The sequence below is a fragment of the Eptesicus fuscus genome, chromosome 11, assembly GCF_027574615.1.
Source record: "Eptesicus fuscus isolate TK198812 chromosome 11, DD_ASM_mEF_20220401, whole genome shotgun sequence".
Lineage (NCBI taxonomy): Eukaryota > Metazoa > Chordata > Mammalia > Chiroptera > Vespertilionidae > Eptesicus > Eptesicus fuscus.
In genome coordinates, this window is record NC_072483.1 from 37,617,010 (window position 1) to 37,635,379 (window position 18,370).

Here is an 18,370-nt window from a genome sequence, read left to right on the forward strand (position 1 = left end):
TCGGCTGGCGACAGATTGTGCAGGAATGCGAGGAATGCACCAGAGGCAGCGTCCGCAGGGCCCGCCGCGGCTGCTCTAGCGCCTTCCTCGCCCAGCACCCGCCGCGCAGCCAGAGGTCACCGGAGCATCTTGGAAGCTGGTGAGGTTCACTCGACTTCTCTCCTCCCCTTGCCTCTCTCCATGCGGCAGAGGGGGGCAGCCGAGGGGAAGCGCAGCAGTTCTGTTGGGCTTCAGCTAGCCTTTCGCTTGGGTTTTTGCTGCATTGGTCTCCAGGACCGTGAATTTGGGGCTTGATGGCAGTGTAGCCAAGGTTATTGATCATTGCACAAGATTCTTGGCAAGTTTGGTTTTGCAAGGTTTGAATTGTGCCTGGTTTTTTTTCCCCCAAGGGTTTTCTGAAAACCTGCAGGAAAGGGTGCCGAAGGTTCTTAGTGTAATGAGCTTGCAGCTCTATCAAAAAATGTCTGTTAATGCTCATGGACAGGGATGTAGTGCAAAAGAGATCTTGAATGCATCACTTTGCCGTCATAAGAATTGCATTTTTTTTCTCATCATACTGGGTTGTGTTTAGACCTCTTATAATACATAATGAATAGAAACAGAGAAGCAGTGTTTGGTCAGCGATGGGACAGATAGAACTGTCTGGTACAGTTAAATTCGGGGCGTGTCAGTTACCATTGAAAGTAACATGGGGACAACACAGTCATGTATATTTAAAGATGTAATTTATTAGTTGAAGTCGCAGTTCTTTTTCTCTTTGTTACTGCGTTTGAAAAATAATATACCCCTACAACCTTAAAAAATGGTAATTATTTATGTGTAAATTCAATACTGATTACTATACATTTTTGGTCATTTTATTTTCTTTAAAGCAGAAAGATAAATGTATGACAGAAGTTGCTTTTCTAGAATTAGGCTTAGATACTTTTCTTTTAAAAGGGAAAATAAAGGACTGTTTCTCTTTCTGAATGCAGTATATTGCTGGTTCCTGTGGAATAGTTATGGAAAATGGCATTATGAAAATGAGGACAACTGGCTTTCAAAATAAATGTTTCTGGATGTTGAAAAGCTTACTATGTGTGTGACACAGTTTGCTTTGGAGGTTGAGTTTACTGTAAGCCTCTTCACACTTGGTTATTTTGTATCAGATTCAGGAATATAAGTTGATTGCTCAGCTGCCTTCCAACTCCTACTTTGCTTGGATCAAGGGCATTGAAAAGTATAAGATGATCACCTTTTAGTTAAAGACCTAATGGAAAGGAGAAAGAGGAAAGAAAAACACCTTTGCACTGAGAAAGGTTGTGTTTTTTGGCTGCTACATTGTTTTTCAGGTATGTCCATAGTTAAGTGGACCTGTGGACCTTCCAATTTAGAGGTTTAACTCTAAATCAGCGATTTTCAACCAGTGTGCTGCAAGAATTTTTAAAACATGCAATGCCTGAATATTTAGTCAGGGATACTGACTGAACTCTTTTTCCCTTAGATTGTCAAATTAAAAAAAAAAATAAATAACAGCCAACACAATAAATAGCCTTCCAGAGTGAAAGAATCAAAATTGTACTTTTTTTGGTCAGATTGGCAAAAAAATACATATATTTTGGTGTGCTGCAGAATTTTAGTAATTAGTTTATGTGTGCCATGAGATATAAAGGTTGAAAATCGCTGCTCTAAATTATAGTTAGCAACACTGTGCAGGATATTGGGAGATGTTTGTAGATGCCAACAGGAACTATATTATGTAACAATATATTACAGCAGAGTTTAACGTGCTTATTTGATTTGATGTGAAGATTAGAAAGTAAAAGCACATTTAGTTTCTTTACTGCATTGGAAATTGAAATAACCCCTTCGAGTATATAGTTAATGTATATGCAGGATTGGCTGTTCAAGTAGTTTTACCCATTTAAGTAAAGTTGGGCTTTCAGTTAGGAATATATTCTATATGTTATACATATTTGGAGAGAGGACGTTTTAGAACAGGTTCACAGTCATAAACAACAAATTATGTTTGACCAAGTATGTTACTCCCCCATCCCCCACTGTTATGTAAGGAAAAGGTGTGGCATTTCATGTTTTATGTCATACTGAAGATTGCAAATAGGGGGACTAAGTGTCCAGTTACCTTAATTCTTATCTATACTGTTTTTGGAGGGAGATAGGGGGGAGTAGGGTTGTGATTGAAAGCATGAGAGAAGGTAAGTAGAAAGGGGAGCAGCTAGCATTCATCCAGGAAAAAAAAGTATGTGAATTCCACATTTATAAGAATAAAGCAAATTAATTCTGTGACTAGTTCTGATATCATAATTTGAATTTAAAGAATCTACTACCGAACTCAGTTTAATAAAACCTTTAGCAATTGTAAGATCTGAGTATTTGGATGAAGTCTAAATTAAGTCAGACATGCAATTTTCTTTCTTATCCTGTTCTATACAAATTGGAAAAGTAAATTTAATTAAAAACTTTAAATACACATACTTTTTAAAAATCCAGTTATTGCCAATTTTAAAACTGAATGGTTTCCCTGCTGTTGACCAGTTATTGATTTAAATACAGAATTTTCATACCCTGGATGGTGCCAATTTGCTAAGTCCAGCCCTTCACCTTAATAACTTAAAATACTAAGATATTTTGAAAATGCTCTCTAATTTAATTTTTATTTCAATCAAGAGGTAAATCCCTAAATTGCTTCATTCTAAAATGGACATCATACCTTCATACTTAACCGGAAGATAAAGTAGAGGTTATTCCAGGGCATAAACATTCACTGAATTATAGGTCACTTTGGGAGTTGCCTTCACACCTTCAGTATACTGGGAGATAATTACTTCTTCAATGTGTTAAATGGTTTTGTAGCGCCTTTTCTGCACTGAAAGGGGGAAGAAGAATCTAAAACATAACACAAGTGAACTGGATATGTTTGGAAAATTCAGTAAACATTTTATCATCCAAACTGTCACTACAGATGACAGAGAGAGGGAGGGAGAGAGAGAGAGAGAGAGAGAGAGAGAGAGAGAGAGAGAGAAACTTGAAGCATATCTAAATATAAGGCCAGAGGCTTCATATACTGCTAGTAAGTGATAGCAGACAGCAGGTCAGTTTGATGCCCAGCAATAAGAAATAACAGGCTTCTTTTAGGGCACGGATATGCCCTAAGTCACAAAGAGCAATAATTCATGTGCTTGCTAGTTTCAGTTGCGGTGTTGTGGGGCATTCGGATATTCACATTGCTACTGTAATAATTCAGTGGAATTATGTTTTATCTTTCAGGCTCTGTGTTACCATAACTAAATTGGGGACATTACATGATGGTGCACTTCAAATTAAGCTTAGAATGCTGCAGACATTTCATTTGTCATTGGTCTAAATTTTTTTCTTTTTATAATTTAGATTTATTTTTATTTGATAAAGCAATAAATGTCAGCTACATTGCTGATAATTTTATTATTCATAGTCTTGATAATATAGTTTATTATGACTCATACTAGAGGCCCAGTGCATGATTAAATCATGCACGTGTAGGGTCCCCTAGGCCTAACCTGCCATCCAGGCCATATCCACTGCCCCACAAAGCCTAGCACGCTCCGTGGACACTGCTAGCAGCCTGCTCCCCGCTTTTGATGGCAGGGGGTCCGCTGGTGCTGGAGCGGACACACAGCTCCCCGCTTTCGATCGCGGGGGAGCTGGCTGTCTGTCGGCTGGTGCACCAGGCCTTTCAAAAGCCTCTGGCGCGGCTGAGGCTTTTGAAAGGCCTGGTGCCGGAGCGGACAGCCAGCCAGCTCCCCCGCTTTCGCTCCCCGCTTTTGATGGTCCGCAGCAGGACGTGGGCTTGCTGCCCCAGAGGCCCCTTCTGTGCCACAGCACAGCTGTGGTGCAGACGCTGAGCTCGCGCCGCTGGCGAGCTCAGCGTCCCACCGGCCCAATCGGCCACCCCGAGTCCCGCCCCCTGCGCCTCCTGCTGGCCCAATCGTGGGTGTAGCGGAGTGATGGTAATTTACATATTACCCTTTTATTATGTAGGATGATTTATAGTAGATGATAAAATGTCATTAGAGTTTGGATTTTAAATTTTTAAAATGCTATCTATATATATAAAAAGCCTAAGTGACCATTATGACCGAACGACTGGAACAACTGGTGGACCAGTCGCTATGATGCACACTGACCACCAGGGGGCAGACGCTCAATGCAGTAGGTGCCCCCTGGTGGTCAGTGCGCTCCCACAGCCAACCTCCTGGGTCCCTCCCTCAGACCAGCCAACCTCCTGCAGCCCCTCCCCCCAGCCAACCCCCACATTGGCCCCAATTGGAGGGCTGGCTGGCCAACCTCCCATGGCCCCCCACCCCCCTAGCTGGCCGGCCCTCCCATTAGGCCTCGATCACTGGCCAGACTGAGGAACCCCACCCATGCACGAATTCATGCACCAGGCCTCTAGTAAAATATATAAATTAAAATATGCAAATGTCTGGATTATTTTAAATCATGTCATTGTGAGGCATTTTTCCTGAACTGAATAATGCCTTCTGATTGGGTAGATGCCAATCCATGTAGGGAGACAGACCTCACAAAGTCCAGAACTCACAAATGAAGGGTGGGGTGGCTGGGGGAGCCAGTAACCCTTTATTTTCAACAGGCAAGGCATGTTTGACTTCTGTAGTTATCATTTATATTAAATAGAAATTTAGTGATCTGCAAATATCCAAGGGTGTTTATCCTGATCTTCACTAATCTGGACCCCTCCCTGTCTGGCACTTCCTTCCCCTTACACACACACAGACACACACACACACACAGACACACACACACACACACACACACACACACAACACCAATGCATTTGCCTGCTTGGAGAGGCAGAGAAAGCCCCTTTTCAGGTGCCATTTACATAGAATATAGAATTTGGTGCCTAGTGCTTCAGGTTGAATTTAGAGTGGATGTATGTTTTTGTCATAAAATCATATTATATATGAAAGTTAGGTAAAATGTGTAGTTGAAATGGGACTATTAGGGTACTGTGCAGGCTTTGGGGACCTGACAAACGGAATACAGTTTTTCATAGACACCCACAACCTATTTACTAATGGACTTTTAAGACACTGGGTAGGTGATATTTGAAATTCTGGTCCACTATAAGCTGTCTCTTAAATTGCAGACATGAGAGGGAGATGAAAAGCACACTAAGTCAGAATTAGGAGACCTGGGGTTGAACAGTATGACCTTGGCAAACCATCTAGCATTGGGCTATAGTTTACCCCTTTTATTAGTAAAAATTCAGGGTTTAGATTGCATTGATCTAAGGTATGTTTCAGCTCAAGGTTCCCAAAGTCCTCTGTATCGTTTTTAAGAAAAAAGGGTTTCCTAAGCATTCATGTATATAATCCATCCTGTTCCCCCTCCTAATCCAAATCATAGCAAAAAGGAAGTTGGGGTTCTCTTTTGAGACTTTTGAATCTCTTGTAAGTTCATCTTAAATAGATTTCTTAAAAAACAATGTCATTTTAGGAAGTGAGGAAAAGAGAAAAAAGCACATAATGTTTTCAAGGTCTTGCTGTCTACCCTCATCCCAGTCCAAAATTAACTGATACATTAGGCCAGGGACAGTTTTTTGGGCTGCACCTTCACACTGAGTGAAACCCTTAAGTGTCATTAAGACAGTGAGGTGTGGTGGTTAGCAGCTGACTGTCATAGTTCAGTTCTGGCACTTCTTTTTGCCAGGTGTGTAACTTGGTAAATTATATAATCTCTGTAGATCTTATTTGGTTACCTATAAAACAGAATGATAAAAGTATCCACCTCGTATGGTTGTTGTGAAGACAAGTGAGTTAATATAAGTCATTACTTTTATTATATTGTAGTACTTAATGATGCTTTCTGTAGCATGTACTATATTATATGCCAGGCAAATTATTGGCTTGCGTTCTGTGATCTTAGTCAATATGATTATGAATCTAAGCAGGATCTTTCAGGGAAGAAGCAAACAATTAAAATTATTGTGAACTTGATAGTTAGCAAGAAATTACCTGTAAGAAAGAGAATCCAGCAAAAGAAATAAGGGCCCCTCCCCCTTTTTTTCTTTATTGAATGAATTTATTGGGGTAACATTGGTTAATAAAATTATATAGGCTTCAGATTTATAATTCCTACTAGAGGCCCGGTGCATGAAATTCGTACCCGGGTAGGGTCCCTATGCCTGGCCAGCGATCAGGGCCCATCAGGTTCTCCGCCTCCCTGCCTTTCCTTTCCTCTCCTTCCTCCCCACCTCCTCCTTTCCTTGCTCCCTCAGAACCCCCCTGCCACCACTGGTCGACCACCATGTTCCACGCCACCCCCTGGTGGTCAGCCTAGGTCATAGCAAGCGATCGAACTCATTCTCCTGGTGGAACTCCATATTAGCATATTAGCCTTTTTATATATATATAGATAGAGGGCCTTTTAAAGTAGGGAAGTTGTAACTTCTTTGTGTAGGTAATACTTAGAGGCATGCAAACATAACTATCACTTGTAGGAGGTTTAATAAACTGATAGGTTTAAACGGTGAAGACTACTAGTATCATACTACAGGAGCTTGAAGTGGAAACACTTGCAAAATGTAAAACAAAATGTTAAAATATGTATACAACTATTGCATTTGTAATTCTAAGTAGCAGTCATTTTATACAATGTCTAATCAAGTCAATGCATGAAGGAAGTGTTAGAAAGTGTTAATCATTTATGGACTAAAATGCAGCTTGTAAATTAACTCCATCAGCTGCCTTTTCTGTCCACAAGTAACCACAACTGAAATTGGCAGAAAACTACCAAAGCAAGAAAAACTAGAAGAGAAATTTGGAAGATATCTGATGTAAATCAGTAGATATCAAGAGGCGCTAGTTCCAGTCCTGGCATCCCTTGAGCAAGTCATTTAACTCATCTGAGCTCTAGTTTCCTCATCTACTGTATAAAATGTATTCCACTACTCTTAGAACATCAGGGATTCTCATTTGATTACTTCCCCCTGTTTACCCCCCGCCCCCCAAGCAAGAATATACTGTCTTCTCCTCAAGAATTAATTACAGTTTAGCCTCCATGATAAGGGGGAAAATTGAGGTTATATACCTGAAATGCTCAGCTCCTAAAAATGTGTGTTGCAGCCAGACAAACTGACTTCATACTGGCTGAGTCAGTTGCTACCCTCTTGGATTCTTTGCACATTTGAGGCTTAGGCCCTGATTGAGACTAAATTTTCCAAAAAGTTAAATAGAAATAGAAGGGGATTTTAGGTGGTGGTTAAAGGGGAATAGTCTTGTTAAAATGAGAAAGACCCACTTACCATTTGCTTTGGTTTGATTTGTCCTCAAAAAAATTAAATAACTGAGACAGTTGTTTCTCTGAAAACATGTTACTTTTCCATGAACACTTTATGTTCATAGAATTTCACTGATTTATATCCATTATAGAATATAGGTATGTTTTATTTAACTCTAATTTTTTGTGTATAGACAACCTACCGATGTTTAGAAATTGTGGTGGATGTCAATAGGATGATGTTTTGCTTGGATTAGTACTCTTGGATATGTGTGGGATTTTTTGTATATATTTTTTAAGCAATTTCAGAATCCCATGAAGAGAATTTCTCCTAGATTCTGCTTTCCCCCTACAAAGGTGGGGATTGGGGTAGGGATAATCCCTATAAAATTTGCATATGTATACATTCACAGCGTAATTTAAAATATTGAGATTGGCTGTTTCCCTTAGCTAATGGAACAAATACATTATTTTCAAAAAGGAGAATCAATTATACTACTAATGTATGCAATATTACATGAATTCTCAGTGTCATGATCAAAGTAAACACTTGAACAGGCTCTTCAGTTTCCATACGTTCATGAGAATTGTAAACACGCCTGTAAAATGTAAACCCATAATAACCACTTTGCAGTGAAGTGCATCGTGTTTTCTGACACCTGTACCCTGGATTGAATGGGAAACAAAGACTGATCTAGTTTGAAGTAATCTTCTTCCTGAGTAACACCTGGGGTCCAAGCTAGCAGACAAGACAATTAGTGCTTCACATATTTGCTGGAGTCCTATTTTGTGTGAAGTATTGTATCCTGTTTTAAATACCTCTTATTTTAAAAGATGTCATTTATTTGAGTTTAGCCAACATTCATTAATCCCTCGCTCTATATCAGATTGTGCTGGACCTCATGGACAAAAAATGATTTCCCCCCGGGAGTGGACAATGTGTGTTGGATTCACTATTGAGAGTCTCCACCTTTGAGAAATCTGATTAATTTTTCAATCTAGTTAGGTAAGATAGGGACACAAGCACTGGAAAAAAATTGTCCTAGAAAACTTAGGTATATAAATAAATATGTAAAATTGGTCTGTGTTAAGGATGAGCTGTAAAATGATTTTGTATTAACTAGGTTTTAGCTAACCCTACTTTTTAGCTGTATGTTACTTGATACATTATCAGAATCTAGATAGACTGTTGCATTAACTGTCAGTGGATTTTTGGGAAAAGCCTGCATTTGAAAAAGTGTTCCTTAACAATGAAAAGATAGTGATTTCAGAAAAGAATTTAATCATGAAATTTATTATTTTGGTTATTTTTCTTGGAATACTTTACCATATAGCTTATGTAAATAATCGATCACAATGAAAATGCATTATTTATGAAGAATCTTAATTTATGCCTCAAGACTTGCCATTTAAGTAAATTCTTATTTTCATACAGCAGTGCTTTGGTTTATTGTCTTTTGTGCTTTTCTTTATTTTTTATGCAATTTTTTTGCCTTTGTAAGTCCAAACTCATTATCTATTATTGCAAATATTCCCTTCCATTGTTATGAACAAACAGAATAATGTTTTGAAAATCTCTTGTGACATCTGCTAGAATAAATGATCTCATTGAATCATACCTTGAATCTCAGACTGATGCACTGATGGGAATTTTCCACTTATTGTCAATTTGTCATTGACTAAATAAGCAACAAAGTCGGTATTTAAAAGCACTGAAAAAGGGATCAGAAAGACCATTGGACTTTCTCAAGAACTGCTGTGATAAACAATTCAGCTGTTAAAAGTCTGTCAGTCTGAAATTTTGGGACATTATATTGGCAGGTGTCAATCTTCCAAAATATTTTCTGTGAGTCACTTGTTTGGCACTCTGAATACAATTTCAATAGAAGCAACATTATGTATAAGACCACCACCAATCAGTATATTGGTTCCATGTCCCCATGACCTGCTTCCCTGAGCTAACTTGACAGCAGGGACTTGGTCTTTTAACATGACTTATTTTGACCTCTAGTCTTTCTAGATACCTATAAATGAGTGAACAAGTTTTGAATTTTAATCTCGGCATACCTTTACCTACCACTCTTAGATACATTTTTCTCTGCCTTATATGGGCCCTCCTTCCTTTTGTAAATTGCTTTTCTTAGCTTATGCAAGTTTCAGTGGAAAAACTGCATTGACAAAAAATTACCCTTGTAATACAACTTGCTAGATAAATAGTTTATCAGATTCCTTACTAAAACATTAATTATCAGATTTTAAACATTGATTCCCATACATTCTAATCTCAATTGCTTGGATTATAGCTATGGTGAGAGAAGTTTACATAGTGCTCTTTCTCAGACTATTCATGTGCAGCGGGCAAGTACCAAGACCAGCCTCCTTGGCCAGGTGTTGGCAGCAAACTTTGTGTCCTTGCCTTTTGTGAACTAGTAGTACCTTTTGTATAACTTAGCTGATGAATTGAGATCAAAAGTAGATGTAATTTTCAGTACATGAAGTTTTTCAGAGGAAAATGACACGAGTGTAACTAGTACTATATAATTATATAAACATTAAAAGTAATAAAATAGGAAATATTATAGCTTGTTTTGATGTAATAGGTGTAGCAAATATTCTTTGACTTTAACAATGTAGTTAGAAATACTCTCAGCCCAGCTGGTGTTCCTCAGTTGGTTGAGCATCGTCCCATGAACCAGGAGGTTACAGTTTGATTCCTGGTCAGGACTCATGCCCAGGTTGCCAGCTCGCTTCGCTCTCCTGTAGGGGGCGTGCAGGAGGTAGCTGATTGATGTTCCTCTCTCATCGATGTTTCTCTCTCTCTCTCTCTCCCTCTCCCTTCCTCTTTCTGAAATCAATAAAAACTTATATATAAAAAAAGAAATACTCAAATATTTTGGTGGTCCCTACCTCAAGTTTTCACTATAAGATTTGAATAAATTATAATTTTTAAAAACTAAATTTTTAATTGTGAGATGATTATGAATTCACATGCAGTTATCCTATATAATAAAAGGGTAATATGCAAATTGACTGTAATGGCAGAACATCCAGAACGATTGGTTGCTATGATGCGCACTGACCACCAGGGGGCAGATGCTCAATCAGGAGCTGCTCCCTGGTGGTCAGTGTGCTTCCACAGGGGGAGCTCCGCTCAGCCACAAGCTGGGTTGAGGGCTGCAAGCACAGCAGCGGTGGCGGGAGCCTCTCCCGCCTCTGTGGCAGTGCTAAGCTGTCAGTCAGACATCCCCCAAGGGCTTCTAGGCTGCCAGGGTGATGTCTGACTGCCAGCTTAGGCCTGATCCCCCAGGGAGTGAGTCTAAGCTTGTAGGGGAACATCCTCTGAGGGGTCCCGGACTGCGAGAGGGCGCAGGCAGGGCTGAGGGGACCCCCGCCCCCCCCCCCCCCCCCCAGTGCATGAATTTTTGTGCGCCGGGCCTCTAGTCTATATATATAAAAGGCTAAGATGCAAAGTGTCCCCTCGAGAGTTCGACCAGGAGAACAGGAGTTTGATCACTCACTATGATGTGCACTGACCACCAGGGGGTGGCATGGAACATGGTGGGTGACCAGCAGCAGTGGTGGGGCACAGAGGGAGTGAGGGAAGGAGGAGGTGGGGAGGCGGGGGTGGGGGGTTGTAAACTTGATCAGCCCTGATCACCAGCCAGGCCTAGGAACCCCAACCGTGCACGAATTTCATGCACCGGGCCTCTAGTAAGAAATAATACAGGTATCCTGTGTACCTCTTAACCAGTTCCCCTCAATGGTGACATCTTGCAGAACTGTAGTGCAATATCACAACCAGGGTCTTGACATTGATACTGTCAAGATGCCGAACATTTTTATCACTTGGGGTACATGGGTCATGTTGCCCATTTATAGCTACACCCCCACTTTTTATCTTCTCCTTTCCTAGCAACCATGAATTGTCCTTCATTTCTATACTTTCGTTATTTTAAGATTGTTATATAAATGGAATCATACAGAATGTAACTTTGGAGGATTTTCTTTTTCACTCAGCATAGTTCTTACATATTCATCCAGGTTGTTACATGGACCAGAGTTTGCTTAATTAGTCACCTATTGAAGGACATCTGCCTGGTTTATGTTCAATTTATAATAATTTTCAACTTACAAATAGAACTGCTATAAATATCAGTATATAGGCTTTTGAGTTATGTTTATGTTTCTTGGGGGTAAATGTCCCGGAATGCAATTGCTAGCTTAAATTATAATTTTTTAGAGCTTTCTTTCTATAATTACACACTGAATTACATGAGATCTTGGTAATTTAAAAGTTATTTTTATAGTTTCAGTAAATTACAGAATTTGTTTTAAAAATCAAGTCTTTTCTCTTTGTTACAGTGTTTTACAGATACTACCTCCTGAATTTAAGTGGAATTCATGAAATTGCTTTATAACTTGACTTTAGGATTTGTTGTTTTTTTCTGTTTTGTTTTAGACATCAAGTGTATTTAATTTCTAATAAAAACACTATATTTTAATGTGGCTCTTACAGAATTTTACCTGTTTTTGATGTAAACAATTGTAGATAATATTCTTGAAGAAAAAAAGTTTATTGTGTACCATGCTAACAGGCAAAGTGGGGATGTAACATGCAGACAGTATCCTTGTTTGTATTTGGAATTGATCCAGTTGTCAGGTGGAAGTCATCAAGCACATCTGATACTTTTAAAGGCAAGGGCTCTTTCTTTCTAGAATAGAAGGCATTTCAATAAAGCACAGTTTTGTCATTCCCCCTCCCCCCTAGTTGTCTTTCTGATTTTTGCATGAGTGTTGTATACAATTTCTGCCAGAGGAAAATGTTGAAATGATGTCTGGCCTAAATAAAGTCATCACGATTGATAATCGGATTTTTTCTACTCTGAATGTCAAATATGTTGCTTTTTATAGCTTAAAATACCACCAGATCATTTAATTAGTTTTATTATATATCTTGTTCTGTATTGCTTATGTATATCCTAATATTTTTAATGCTTTTAGCATTCATGGTCTTCAGAAGTCATAGCTGAGAGGACAATTGATGGCTGCAATCATTACTAAAATAGAACTATACAATAACATTCTTCTTTAACACAGCTTTTCAAGATTTGGTTCTTTATATTTGAATGATATAACCTTAGAGCCCTTTAATTTTGCAGAAATGTGATCTTCCCAACAAGTTGTATATTTCTTGAAGGCTTTTTCTGTAGGTAACTAATAGGTAACTAATATGCCCTTCTCTGTCTGGTGAGCCCATGGTTTTCTTCAAGGTTAATTACCCCTTCTTAGTGAAGACTTCCTTGGCCCTTCTCTCCAGATTTAAATCTTCCCTTTTGTGCTTCTTAGCACTTTAAAATTATATATTTTTTATTTCTGATAGGAAGGAAGAGGGAGAGAAAGATAGAAACATCAATGATGAGAGAGAATCATTGATTGGCTGCCTCCTGCACGCCCCCTACTGGGGATTGAGCCCACAACCCGGGCATGTGCCCTTGACCAGAATCAAACCTGGGACCCTTCAGTCCCCAGGCTGATGCTCTATCCACTGAGCCAAACCACGTAGGGCCTTTCTTAGCACTTTGTACCTAACTCAGCTATGAACATGTGTCACCTTGAGTTGGAGTTGCTTCTGTATCTGTGTTGGCTGGCTATGTTGTGAGCCCCGCCCAGGTTAGGACTGTGTCACAGCCATCATTGTAATGAATAATTAAATACTCTGTTTATAACCTTAGTTTGTCCCTCTCTCCTCTAACTTTTAATGCCTCCCTGTTGTTTACCCTGCAGGATCACTTCCAACTCCTTAGCTTGCCTGCCATTTAAGGCCCTTCACAATCAAACACTAATTACTCTCCTTCCTGAACATTCCACCTCAGCAAAAGGAGTTTTTACTCACTGTTCCCTACCTCCCTGCACTCGAAGTTTAAATATTCATAGCCTCTTAGACCTAGTTCAAATCCTTTCTAGTGTGTGTGTGACCTTCTCAGACCACTCTCTCTGACCAGTGGTCATCTCTCCTCCAAATGTCTTTACTTGTTCTCTGGCTTTTAATGATAAACTCTCCATGGTGATTGGTTTTTCTGTTGTTGTATTGGACTGCTAATTTCTACTGCTTAACTTTTGTCTTTCTTCCAGCTAGATTTTAGTTTCTTAAGGGAAGGGTTCTTGTCTTGTACATTTTCTATGTAAAATAATTGATCACACTGAAATATTTCAAGAAGTCACTCAGGAAGTAGAGGTTGTGTCGGCTGGGGATGTTGAGGACAAGGTCAACCTCTAATTGGGTCATACTAAGATGTACACTCATTTGTCCTTTCATTAATAGTTACTTTCTTTTTTTATCCTTACCTGAGGATATATTTATTAATTTTTAGAGAGAGAAGAGGAAGAGGGGAAAAGAGAGAAAAAGGGAAACATTGATGTGAGAGTGAAACATTGATTGATTGCCTCCCGCATGCAACCCAACTGGGGATTGAACCTGCAATTTAGGTATCTGTTCTGACCAGGAGTCAAACCTGTAGCCTTTTGGTGTACGGAACAACACTCCAACCAACTGAACCACCAGCTAAGTGCAAAAGTTATTTTCTAAGCACCTAGTATGTGCCTATCTTTGGTATTGGAGACTTCATTTAAGATCCCATTTGTCAAACAAGCTGTATTAAGTGGTGGTTTGCTTCTCTAAGTTGTTGTCTTTGATTTTTATATAGTACTGTCCCAAACTGAAAAGAGTGGAAACTGGTTTAGAAAAATGAAATTTCATCTCTTGAAATTTTTAACAATGGGAAAAATAAGTTTCTGAACATATAGAGTTGTGATATCCATATGATAGCCACTGACCACATAAGCTATTTAAAGTTTTAAATTAAAAATTCAGTTTCTTATCCACACTGACCACATATTAAGTGCTAAATAACCACGTATGGCAATTGGCTCTAGTAATAAGCAGCTACAGAACATTTCCTTTGTAGAAAGTCTTATTGGAACTGGTGCAGAGAATAGCTGGGACCAGTTGTAAATAATAAAATGATAGATGCTTTTGGGGTAATGATGCAAAATAACACAGCTTTCCAGTTTCCAAAGCGTTATATTAATATTCATTTGGTCCTTCCAATAACTCTATAAAATAGGTGATATATTACCTTCATTTTACAAACAAAAAAATTATTTAAAAAAAAAGATTTTGAGGGAGAGAAAGAGAGAGAAATTTGTTGTTCTGCTTAGTTATGTGTTTATTGTTGTATGTGCCCTGACCAGCGATCAAACCCACAACCTTGGTGTATGGGGAAGGTGCTCTAACCAGCTGAGCTACCCAGCTAGAACAAGAGTCAGTAATACTTAAAAAGGATATTAAAATTGCTATAAGTGGAGCTTATGGTTCAGTTCTACATACTGAAACAAAATAGATGTTATTCAGTAGTTAGTAAATATTTGATTAATGAGTTATGGAAAGTATTTGATGTATAAGAATGTGTAATATTTTTGCCTTTGCTTAAAAACTCATCAAATTTAAAAAACAACTTTGTATTGGCTTATGTTTTGAAATTTTAAGTGGAAATTAGTGAATTCTAGTCAGTAATAATTTATTTCTGAGGTCCAGTACTAGGGATGGGGAGGATGGAATTGAACTTGGTGGGTTCCTTTTGTTTACATTTTATACTAAGGACATTAGCTCTTAGAAATGATTTGATAGTAGCAGCGGTGCCTCTGAGATTTCAGAAATGCCATTACTGACTACAGAAAGGCTTGAATGTCTTCATCTGTGTAGTAACTGGGAGTTTGCCAGAGCATTTACTCTCCTCTCTACAGTCTGCATGCTGAGACCTACAAGGGCAGCAAAAAGCTTGTCCTCAAGAAGCTAGTATTAAAATGTCCCATGATTCTGGGGGTAAAGAAGGAAAAAAAAATGTGCTGGGCATTTTTGATTTGTAGTTTTGCTTCAGAAATGAAAATGAAAAATGCCTGAAGCACATAGAAATTTGGGTATACAGAGTAAGTTAACCCATATGCGAAATATAATTCATATAGTATTTAGAGTATCACCTGTTCTGCCAAGGGCTATTTGGATATTTATAATATCATTTGCGGGCCATACAAAATTATCAACTTAAAAATTAGCCTGCTGCCGAAACCGGTTTGGCTCAGTGGATAGAGCGTCAGCCTGCGGACTCAAGGGTCCCAGGTTCGATTCCGGTCAAGGGCATGTACCTTGGTTGCGGGCACATCCCCAGTGGGAGGTGTGCAAGAGGCAGCTGATCGATGTTTCTCTTTCATCGATGTTTCTAACTCTCTATCCCTCTCTCTTCCTCTCTGTAAAAAATCAATAAAATATATTAGAAAAAAATTAGCCTGCTGCTATATTTGGTTAAACATTTAATTAACTCACCCCTACTGCCTTGGCAGGGCCAGACCAAATGATTTCTTGTGCCTTATACGGCATGGGCCAGACTTTCCCCACCCTGCTTTAAATGGATGCCTTAATTTCATGTTTTTATCATTTACTGTATAACAAAAGTCTATGTTACAGCTTATAGTCTTAATTTCTCTGCTTTTAAGAAATTAGGTGATTGATCCTATTCAGGGGGAACACATAGGCTGTATCTAGTGTTCAGGTCGGACTCAATCAGATTGTGTAGACATTTTAGAACTGATAGAGTCAGTTGGAAGAGCTTTTTGTTCACCTTTTCTTGATTCATTTTAATTTTTAGTTTTGTGCTTAGCTTGTTAAAGCTTTTGGAGTAGGGAAAGAACTGAGGAAGAACACATTTTCACTCTGTCTTTTAGAAATTATTTGATAAGAAGTATTTAAGTTTTGGCTGTCTGTTGAAGAAGAATGAATAATTTAAGCATGTTTAATTTTTCAGTAATCAGAAACATTTAAATGCCTTTGTTAAGTTTAATGTGGTATCTAAAATGGAATTACTTTTCAATGACTAGTGCTTCTTTTCTTTGAAATAATGCTTAGTTCAATAAATGGCAGTTAATAGAAGGAAATTATCCTGATTTCTTAACTATGAATAAGATTGAAGGAATATTAAAACAGACATTCATTGATACTATTTAGGTTGGATGCTACTGCTTCTGTCACATCAACTAGGAGAAAAGATGAATTTTGCTTCCAGTATGTCTCCTCTCATATGTGTGATGTGCTTCTGTTACTTCAGTGATGTGCACAATTTGAAATAAAGCACACTTCTTCATGTCAGCATTTGAAGGTGGTGTGTTTTTTTTTTGACAATGAGCAAAACATTAGACATTTCAGTGAGAATAGCTCTCATGATCCAGAAAATACAAGCAGACAATTTAATTGTTCTTGACTATAAAAATTAAATCTGATACTAAATTTAATTCAGGAATCCATTCATGTAGGATTTCTCCCAGTATTTTAAACAAAAATTAAACTTGCATGTCTAAGCAACTGATGTTTCATTCAGAAGAAAATTCTTGCTAAGTGATTCATAGCATGTCCTACTAACTGCCTGGTTATTATTAATCCTACTAGAGGCCTAGCGGCACCCCGCCTCCCACCTTGCGGGAGTCAGGCCAGACCAGTGCCGCGGGGGGCTGGGACCCAAGCCTGACTCACAGCTCTTGCCGCCGCGGAAGTCAGGCCGGACTGGCGGTGGGAGGCCGGACTGGCGCGGCGGGGGGCCAGGACCCATGCCTGACTCACAGGGCCCCTTGGCCCCCCTGCCTGTGTCTGCTCCGGGAATGCCTGAGCTGCCGCGCCGGCTCAGGCAGGCCCCCTGTCTCTGTCTCCGCTCTAGGCCTTACCTGCGTGTGAACCTCCTCCTGTCTGGTCGTGACCCGTTACGGAGTCCTGGCCTAATTTGCATATTACCTCTTTTTATATATGTGTGTGTGTGTGTGTGTGTGTGTGTGTGTGTGCGCGCGCGCGTGTGTGTGTATGTATATATGTATACATATAGATAGATAGATTCTTTGACTTTGTTGCTACATCCATAACCATGCTCACCTTCATCTTAAAACTTTTCTTCTATTAAAACCTGCTGATTTGCTATCATTTTCTCTCCTTTAACTCCAAGGCTCTGAAAAATCCATCCACACTGGTGGCTCCATAGTGTTTGTTGAGAAGGGGCTTAGGCTGGCGGCCTGGTTCAAGATTGGGACCAGGGTCTTGAAATTGTGTCTATAACAGAAAAGCTGTTTTTAAGTTAGACTGTTCATAAAATGGTGTGACATAGGTATACTGACTGAAATTCCCAGCTGCAATGGACTTACACCATTGTCTTAAGGAAGAAAAAGTTGTTTTGTTGTTTCATTTCCTCACAGTTTAAGGCTTTTGTTCTGTAATAGAGATGAGAGAAGGATCCAGGTAAGATTCCGGTCTTTCTCACAGTGCTGCTCTTCCCTCCCCCATGCCTCACCTAGTGGGAGATTGCCTCAGGACCTGGCCAGTCTTTCCTGTTAGCAGCTGGGGAGGCCCACAGAGAAAAACATGAATGTAAATTCACCTCCTGTCTGTGGCCCTAAGGGGTTCTATGTTCTTTTGCTTACCTACATTTAGTCTTTACCAATATGGCAAAAATTCTAGCTCATCTCTTTTAACAGCATTTAGTAGCATCTGCCCCAGGTAAAGAAGTTCATCCTTGCCTCTCTTTCCTTTATTTCAGCTTAGTTGGTTATAATGTGTTTTCAGCTCTCTGATGGGTTGAAAATATTGTGAATTGGCAGATTGTGTGGTGTTTTTGTTGCTGTCATCAGGGTGAAATCTCTGCTCTTTCTTCCTTCCTCTTGAAAGAAATGTTATGCTCTATTATAGCTGCTTTGCAGAGGATAATCTTTCTACTAGAAATGCCAAAAACCCTGGCCCTACTTTTAAATCCTTCTATTAGAGCTTTTTTAGTTTTCGATAACTTGTATGCCACTAAATTGTGGACTAAAAGTCATAAACTGACTTTATTCCTCTTTTAAATCATCAGTGCCCAACAGAGTTCCTGGCACAGACTGGGTGCTCAGTAAGTGTTTGTAGTTTGCATTTTAATCTAAGGAAGGGCATTTTTCTTAGTGTACTTAGGGGTGGCAGCCCATTCTGTCTGCGTCCTGCCCGCATCCCATGGCACTCACCACCAGT

The 18,370-nt window shown here is 39.3% G+C and overlaps 1 protein-coding gene across 1 annotated transcript in view; it reads left to right on the plus strand.

The window, feature by feature from the left end:
* PKP4 (plakophilin 4) overlaps positions 1-18,370 on the plus strand; it is a 234,729-nt gene that overhangs the window by 1,190 nt on the left and 215,169 nt on the right. The window lies entirely within an intron of this gene.